A 7519-nucleotide genomic window follows, 5' to 3' on the forward strand; every position below is an offset into this window, starting at 1 on the left:
ATTTACTTTTAGAAATAAAAACAACAATTTGCTTATTTTATACAGTAAAACTAAACTTGTGAAAAATTGCTTTAATTGGATTTTGAATATCTTATATTTTTATCAATCTTTAAATTAAGGCTTTTAAGGAAAAATCAATGAAATAGAATATACACATGTAACATACCGGTAAGCATGCATGGTATTTCATAAACAAATTATTTAAAAGTCCTTCAATTTAAAGTACAGAATATTAAATTCATGTAAGTGTGTATATATATGTGTGTTCAAAATCTTAGTTGCTATTTTCAAATGACCTGTATCTTCTCACCATTTGGATTCGCGTCTTCTTTGAAGTCTTTCTTTGTGCACTTTGGTATAGATGCCCTACTCTGAAAAGGTGAAAGAATGTAAACATTATCACATTTATCTATTAATGAGATAACATACACAAGCTTTTAGTCTACTCTCTGTCCTATATTAGAATATAGTGATGTTAAATGATATAACTGCTCACAAGGACAGAACAATTTATCAGAAAGAGTACAGATAGAGGCCGGACGCATCATTTCAGGATTAAGGCGCACTTCTTTAAGATAAAGCTTATATAAAGAATTAGGGTGGGAAACATTAAGTGACAGAAGAAAAATACACAAGTTACACTCTTGTATGTATAATAATACCTTATAATTTTTCACTCAAATATTTGTATGATATGGTTGAGCAATGCCCTCCAATCACACATTATTACTCTTTGCGTAATAATAACTTTTTTCACATTTCAATTACCAGAACTGTTGCATAGTATAATAGTTTTTTTCAACCGTCAAAAGTGAGATTACGAAACACTTTGCCATAAGGGTAAAATCTGCAAATGTATAGCAAAATTAAGGCAAGGCTTGCAAAAAATAATCTTGTAGATAAAACAAAATCTAAATCATACAACCATGGACAAAGAAATTTAGATATCAATTAATTTTCAAAGTAATCTGAATGCAGATCTGTATAATCATAATCTGGTTGAATCATCAAAATGTTCAAGATTTGGGTATTGTTATGAGGATTCATTTCATATATCTTTTATTGTCAATGTTATATTTAATATATACTGAGTATGATTCTATCTATTTCTAACAGAAACTTATAATTGATTCATAGTTCTATAGAAAATGACATCACTGAAATCTACACGCCCCGTTTATCGATTGGTCGAAAACTACAGAAAGTCAGAAACTTAAGAAAAATCACACACTGCACCGAAATACATTATGTCAGACTCCAATTCCCGTAAGAGATGATTTGGTTCTTTAAGGTAACTTATTGATGTACATTAACAGTAGTTTAGTTAATTTAACTGTAATTTAACAATCAATTTATTAATTTGTTAAAAGAAAGATGTAAATATTGACAATAAAATGTTTTCTTTGACGTTTCATGCAGCTTTTGAACGTAGCGATCATTGCAGAGGAAAATTACATAACCTACGTTAACGAGTTAAGTATTTTTAAGACCTCATGATACTATGTTACCAAGATTTTAAAATGAGAGGGCTTATGAATAAAATAAATGAAATAATATAAAATCGAGGGACGAAACTAAACAGTTCACTTTACTTGGAATTATCATGATACATTTTGATTTCGTTTTTATTTATGTGTGACAATTAAGAAGTTATTTTACCTTGAACTTTTCTAACTTTTAAGCTAGCTCGATTCTGCTGGTGTAAATATTCGAAAGTTTGTAACTTTTGAAGATAATCATTGTTTGGAAAATTTTCTGTAATAGCAAAAAATCAGACCATTCAGCTTTAAAATAGCAATAAGAAAGTATAATGCACTTCATTTTTTTTAAAGACGAACAATTAAATTATATTTCTCTTTATGGTTTTGTTTTTGAGTTCTTACAGCGTAACGAATTTTGATAAAGCGTTAGCTTTTGCTCGGAGTAACTGTTAGTTAAACGTTTTACAATTTTTTTTCTTCGTAGGAAGTTTTAACGCATGCATTTTACGGTCATTGTTGTACAACTTGAATTCAAAAATGAGATTATATGGTTTGAATACGATGTATTCTTAACCGCAATGTAATTATTTCAGATATCACATACATCGTTCTTAGACTAGATCACCACCACGAAGTCAGGGGAACTCGGGATAAAACAATTGGAGTCGGAGTCATATGCTATAATAAATCTCCCAAATGGTCTATTTTCAAGCTCTCCTAACAGACTCAATATTACTTATTAGGTTTGTTACTGACTGTTTAAAGAAATTTGTGGGGTCGGTAAAGTCCATAGAAGGCGAGGCGGAGCCGAGCCTTCTATGGACTTTACCGACCCCACAAATTTCTTAAAACAGTCAGTAACAAACCTAATAAGTGTTTTGTTTTGTCGAGGACCTAAAGTTTGATAAGTAAACAAACGTTTGTGTAGAAAATCAGTTCAAATAACGTTACGTCCGCCTTGTTGCGCTATAAATTTTGACGCTTGCCTTTTAAAGAAATTTGTAAGGCAGCCACGTGACGCGTTTCATCCAATGACGTCGCGACATTCTAGTCCGAGGCAAAACAAAGTAACATATGAGGCATGAGTAGGGCTGTACAAAAGCCAAACTTTTATCGAATTATAACGAATTATGAAATCATGAAATTTAATAAGTCTTACCAATGGATATTTACAAATGTTTATACACAATAAAATCGGTTAAAGCAAAGTTCTTGGGACTAATTGATTTACTTCGATAAATCCATAATTCGTGATTTCCGTAAAACGATTTTGAAATAAGGTTTATAGCGAATTCAGTAGGCATAGAATAGAAATACAAACTGTTGATACATTTAATAAGTGGGATGTAAATTGACGTTTTTATATGAAAATAAATTCAATTAAACTGTTGAGTAATTATACATAATTATATAGTTATAATTTAAAATTTTTGGGCTTTCTATAATCTTACTAATTAATGAATTTATTAAGCATTTCATAATCTGTTAAAAATCAATTGTTTTAGGGAATAATGGATGTTTTTGTCACTCTAGATTATTGAAAATAATACATAACGAGTAAATCAAGCTTTATACAGTGTGTCCGAGAACATATGCTTCCATTTTTAATAAATTCAATTCGAATAAGTAAGATACTATTTGGCTAAAACTGCTTATTTGTGGCTCAAATTAAGAGTAAAATTGTTCAGTTTTTTTCCATCCTGTACGTAGAATTATAAACAGGCATTGAATTAATTTTTCTCAGGACAAAAAAGCGTTCTCTCTACCTCCACATGTAAGTGAACGTGTATGATTTGGTAGATGGTGCATTGTTCATTACTAAAAAAAGAATAACATCAGGTGTATGTGGCACACATGTGCCAGTTACTTTGTAAAAGTACCATAAATGACATGATAATGCAGAAGGTGATATTATTAGTGTATCAAACCTGAATGAAATAACAAATTAAAAACTACAAAAAAAGTTATATCAAGGAAGCGGCCCTTTTTTCTTTGAAATTTCAACAATTTCTTGAGGTAACGAGCATACAGTGGACATGGGTAGAGCTTATTCCAGAAAATCATGTTGTTTAAACAATTTTTGCACAACCTCAAATATTATTATTAGAGAGAGAGAGAGAGAGAGAGAGAGAGAGAGAGAGAGAGGGGAGGGCTCCTAACACACGAAATATGCATTGAATCGTTTGAATGCCGTGACTCTCATTTCTCCTATATGTGTCCGAGCTCCTCTTAGATCTTAGTATCAACGTTGTAATATATATAGGTACTGTTAATGGATAGAATCCGCCGCCTCCAGTATGGGAATTTCTCCCAGGCAATTATTCATTTCAATTTCATCATACATATGTGACAGTATTGGGTCATCTTGCTCCGATGTTTTCATTATTAAGAATAATTTAGACTACATCAATTATATATGTTTAGGTTCGCACACTCCCTTGATTTCATTTAGCGCATCCATTACCAATGACAGTCATCCGAGTCATGCATAATATGCGCGGGATACATAAAATTTTACCCATGTCTTGGATGTTTTCTTCTCATTTTAGTTTAGTTGTTTAATGATGATCATTAGAAAATTACATTTGTCCAAAACAATTATTTGAATGGATTTTGGTGAATTTTAATAATTACCTGAGGCCAAAAAACTTAAGGGTTAAAGATTTTCTGATAAAGAAAAATTAATAATCTGCAACTGCTAAAACAACCTGCCATCTTCACAACGTCAGGGGTTCTGTCTTCTGCGATCACACGTTGACTCTGAACCTGTAAGGAAGATATATATATGTACTGTCAACCAACGGCGATAGCAATGAACGGGAAGTAACTCTCACTGATACTTTTGTTTTCATTTCTGATCAGGTCACCAGACAGAATCAGTCATGTTTCGGGCACACATTCCTGACAGTTAGATTACAAGGTTTGTATTCTATCTATAATTGCATATTCACTTAATCAACATCCAAGTTGATAACTATGGATATTAAAATGTATAAATTTAATTCCTTAGTAATCAATTATAAGTTACTTTCGTTTTGAATATGAATATAATGTTTTGTTTACTCAATTCACTAAACTATTTGATCAAACACAACTTTATCAACTTGATTTGTTATAAACTAATGATTTAAAAAAAATAAGACTGTCACAGCAGCTTTGACAAGTTGTTCCGTAATTTGTATCAATCTTAAATGAAAAAGAAAAGGGGAAAGGGAGTACGTGGTGAATGAATTTTAAAGAAATTAACTTTTAAAATCGTTTGACTTACTAAATCAATTATTCAATTAGACTACATAATATATGAAATCTTTTATCTTTATAATTTGAAGTCTTTAATTTATTTTCATAGAACAACAATGGATCCTCGCTCTAGTGCACAGGATGTACACCGATGTGACCTTTGTGAGACCGCCATAGTACACAGCTACTGTGACTTTTGTCATGTCAACCTCTGCAAGCCCTGTGTAGTGGATCACATCTCAGATGAATATGACAAACATAAGATAGTTCCTTTCCAGAAACGAAGATCAACCCTTATCCATTTGAAATGTGAAACACATCCACACAGAAATTGTGAATTCCAGTGCATGGATTGCAATAATATGTTTGTTTGTTCTTCCTGCATGGCATCTACACAGCACAAGGGACATAACTTCGTAGAAGTTACAGAAGAAAGATGATATTAAAAAAGATACAAAAGAGTTAGAAAATCATATTTCCCCTACATATGAAGAAATTGCACTCGACTTAGAAAATCAGCTTGCCAGCCTTGATGGAGGATATGAGAAACTTGAAACAACGATCTCCAAACAAGGGGAGCTATGGCATAGAGAAATTGACTTCATTGTCAACAAAATGAAAAATGAAATCAGCGAGATAAAAGTAAAACACAAAGAACTTTTACAGAAACATTTGAATGATATCAAAGAGATACAGTCTCTCATGAAGGAAACACTGCATGCTTTAAGGAAAATTGAGGAGTCCACTGAAGTATCGCCTATCATTGAATACAGCTCTAAGATCAGGGAGTTTAGCAAGCCTCCACCCAAGGTTCAGGTATCACTGCCAACATTCATTCCTAAAGCAATAGACCGCGAGAAGCTGTATAGTCGGTTTGGAATGATCACCCCATTATCTACTGCTACAGAAGAAAATATATTGTTACAAAACCAACCCTACACATTAGACAGAGACCTACTAGATGAACCGGAGCTTGTTGCCACAATACAGACTGGGTATGGACACCTATATAGTGTTACCTGTTTAAATGAAGAGAGGATATGGACGAGTGGACTGTCCACTGATACCAAATGCTTCAATGTCAAAGGTTCAACACTTGACACAATCGTTACAATATCAGATGTTTGGCCCTCTGATATAGCTGTAGATAGTGGTGGGAATCTACTGTACTCAGAAAGTGAAACAAGAACAGTGTATAAAGTGAAGAATAGACAGACAGAAGCGTTAATCTGCAGATTACAGGGATGGACGCCCTTAAACCTGTGTGTCACCTCTACTGATGATCTCCTGGTTACCATGTACAATGAAGACCTAACTGAATCCAAAGTTGTCCGTTACTCGGGATCTAAATTGAAACAAACAATTCAATTTGATAATGAAGGTAAACCTTTGTACTCAGGGAATGATTCAATAAAATACATCACAGAGAACAGAAACCATGACATCTGTGTAGCTGACTTTGGCGCTGGTGCAGTAGTGGTGGTTAATCTGAGCGGGAAACTCAGATGGAGTTACACCGGTCATCCCTCAGTTACCAAGAACAAACCATTTAAACCCTGGGGTGTCACAACAGACAGCCAGAGTCATATACTGACAACTGATGAAGCTAATGAAGCCAACCATTGTATTGACATTCTGAATAAGAATGGACAGTTTCTGCGTTACATTGATAACTGTGATCTGAAGTATCCATATGGTTTATGTGTGGACGATAATGACAATCTGTTTGTATGTGAGTACATCAATGGCAATGTAAAGAAAATCAAATATTTAAAGTAGACATCATCAAAAGTAAAAATGTGATTTTCATCAAACAAACGTGGCCTTTTTCTGTGTATATTGAATTTCATTCTTTAAACTTTACCTTCCTTATACTGATGAATTCACATTAAATTCTATTCATTTATAACATTAAGAAGCTATTTTCAATAAAAAAAAATAATTCTATAATATTATACCATTACTAGTATTTGGAAAAAGGGCATTTCAGCATTGTTGCATGTAATATACAGCTATTGTACCTTATGAAGTAAGTTGACAAGCGGTGCGTCAGTTACTCAATTATCAGGACAGAAGTAGATTTCAAAGACATGTTGCTCAAGTCCTATACAAGTTCATTAATATATTTCTGTTATCAAGGCATTCAGTGCTCATATTCATATTCATATTGATGTTTCTGTACTACGAATTTGTGTATCGTCGCTTTTTTTCATTAAATATGCTTACATTCACTATCGTTCCTCCCATTTATTTACGCATAAATAGAAGACCCAATCACTGAATCTGGTGCGTATGAATACAATATCCTTCAGATATTTCTCGAAGATTCTACTCGCGGCTGTAAACTGCTGATAAACATTTCATTGATTTAAATATTTGTTAACAGTTAAATGAATCCAATTTATTAATTTATTATCATACCAAAGGTTACATCCATCGGTTAAGAGAATGGAAAATAAGATTGTGTAGTTAGATTGTATAGCTTTGTGCACTATTTTCGTCAGCATACTTCGGCTGTTCCAATCGCCCTTCCGTTAATGGCGCATTACTCATAGAAAACGTGCGGAAAAGGGATAAAGGGTTTAAAAAACCCCTCAAAACTGCAACGGTGTGTGCAAACAAATTTTCATTTTGTATGCACACTCCGTTGCAGCAGAGACATAAATAACATTTATGTTATTTATGTCTCTGGTTGCAGTTATGAGAAAAATAATTTTTCAAAGTGCCTTAATATCGACGATATCAACGCACTTTGGAAAAAAAAAAATTCAAAGTGCGTTGACTTGGTCCCAAAATTA

General features: G+C 32.9%; 1 pseudogene; it reads left to right on the forward strand.

The window, feature by feature from the left end:
- The first annotated feature begins 4818 nt into the window (after nt 1–4818).
- Nucleotides 4819–7272, forward strand: LOC128158232 (uncharacterized; annotated as a pseudogene).
- The last annotated feature ends 247 nt before the right edge of the window (nt 7273–7519 follow it).

The sequence above is a fragment of the Crassostrea angulata genome, chromosome 8 (assembly GCF_025612915.1).
Source record: "Crassostrea angulata isolate pt1a10 chromosome 8, ASM2561291v2, whole genome shotgun sequence".
Lineage (NCBI taxonomy): Eukaryota > Metazoa > Mollusca > Bivalvia > Ostreida > Ostreidae > Magallana > Magallana angulata.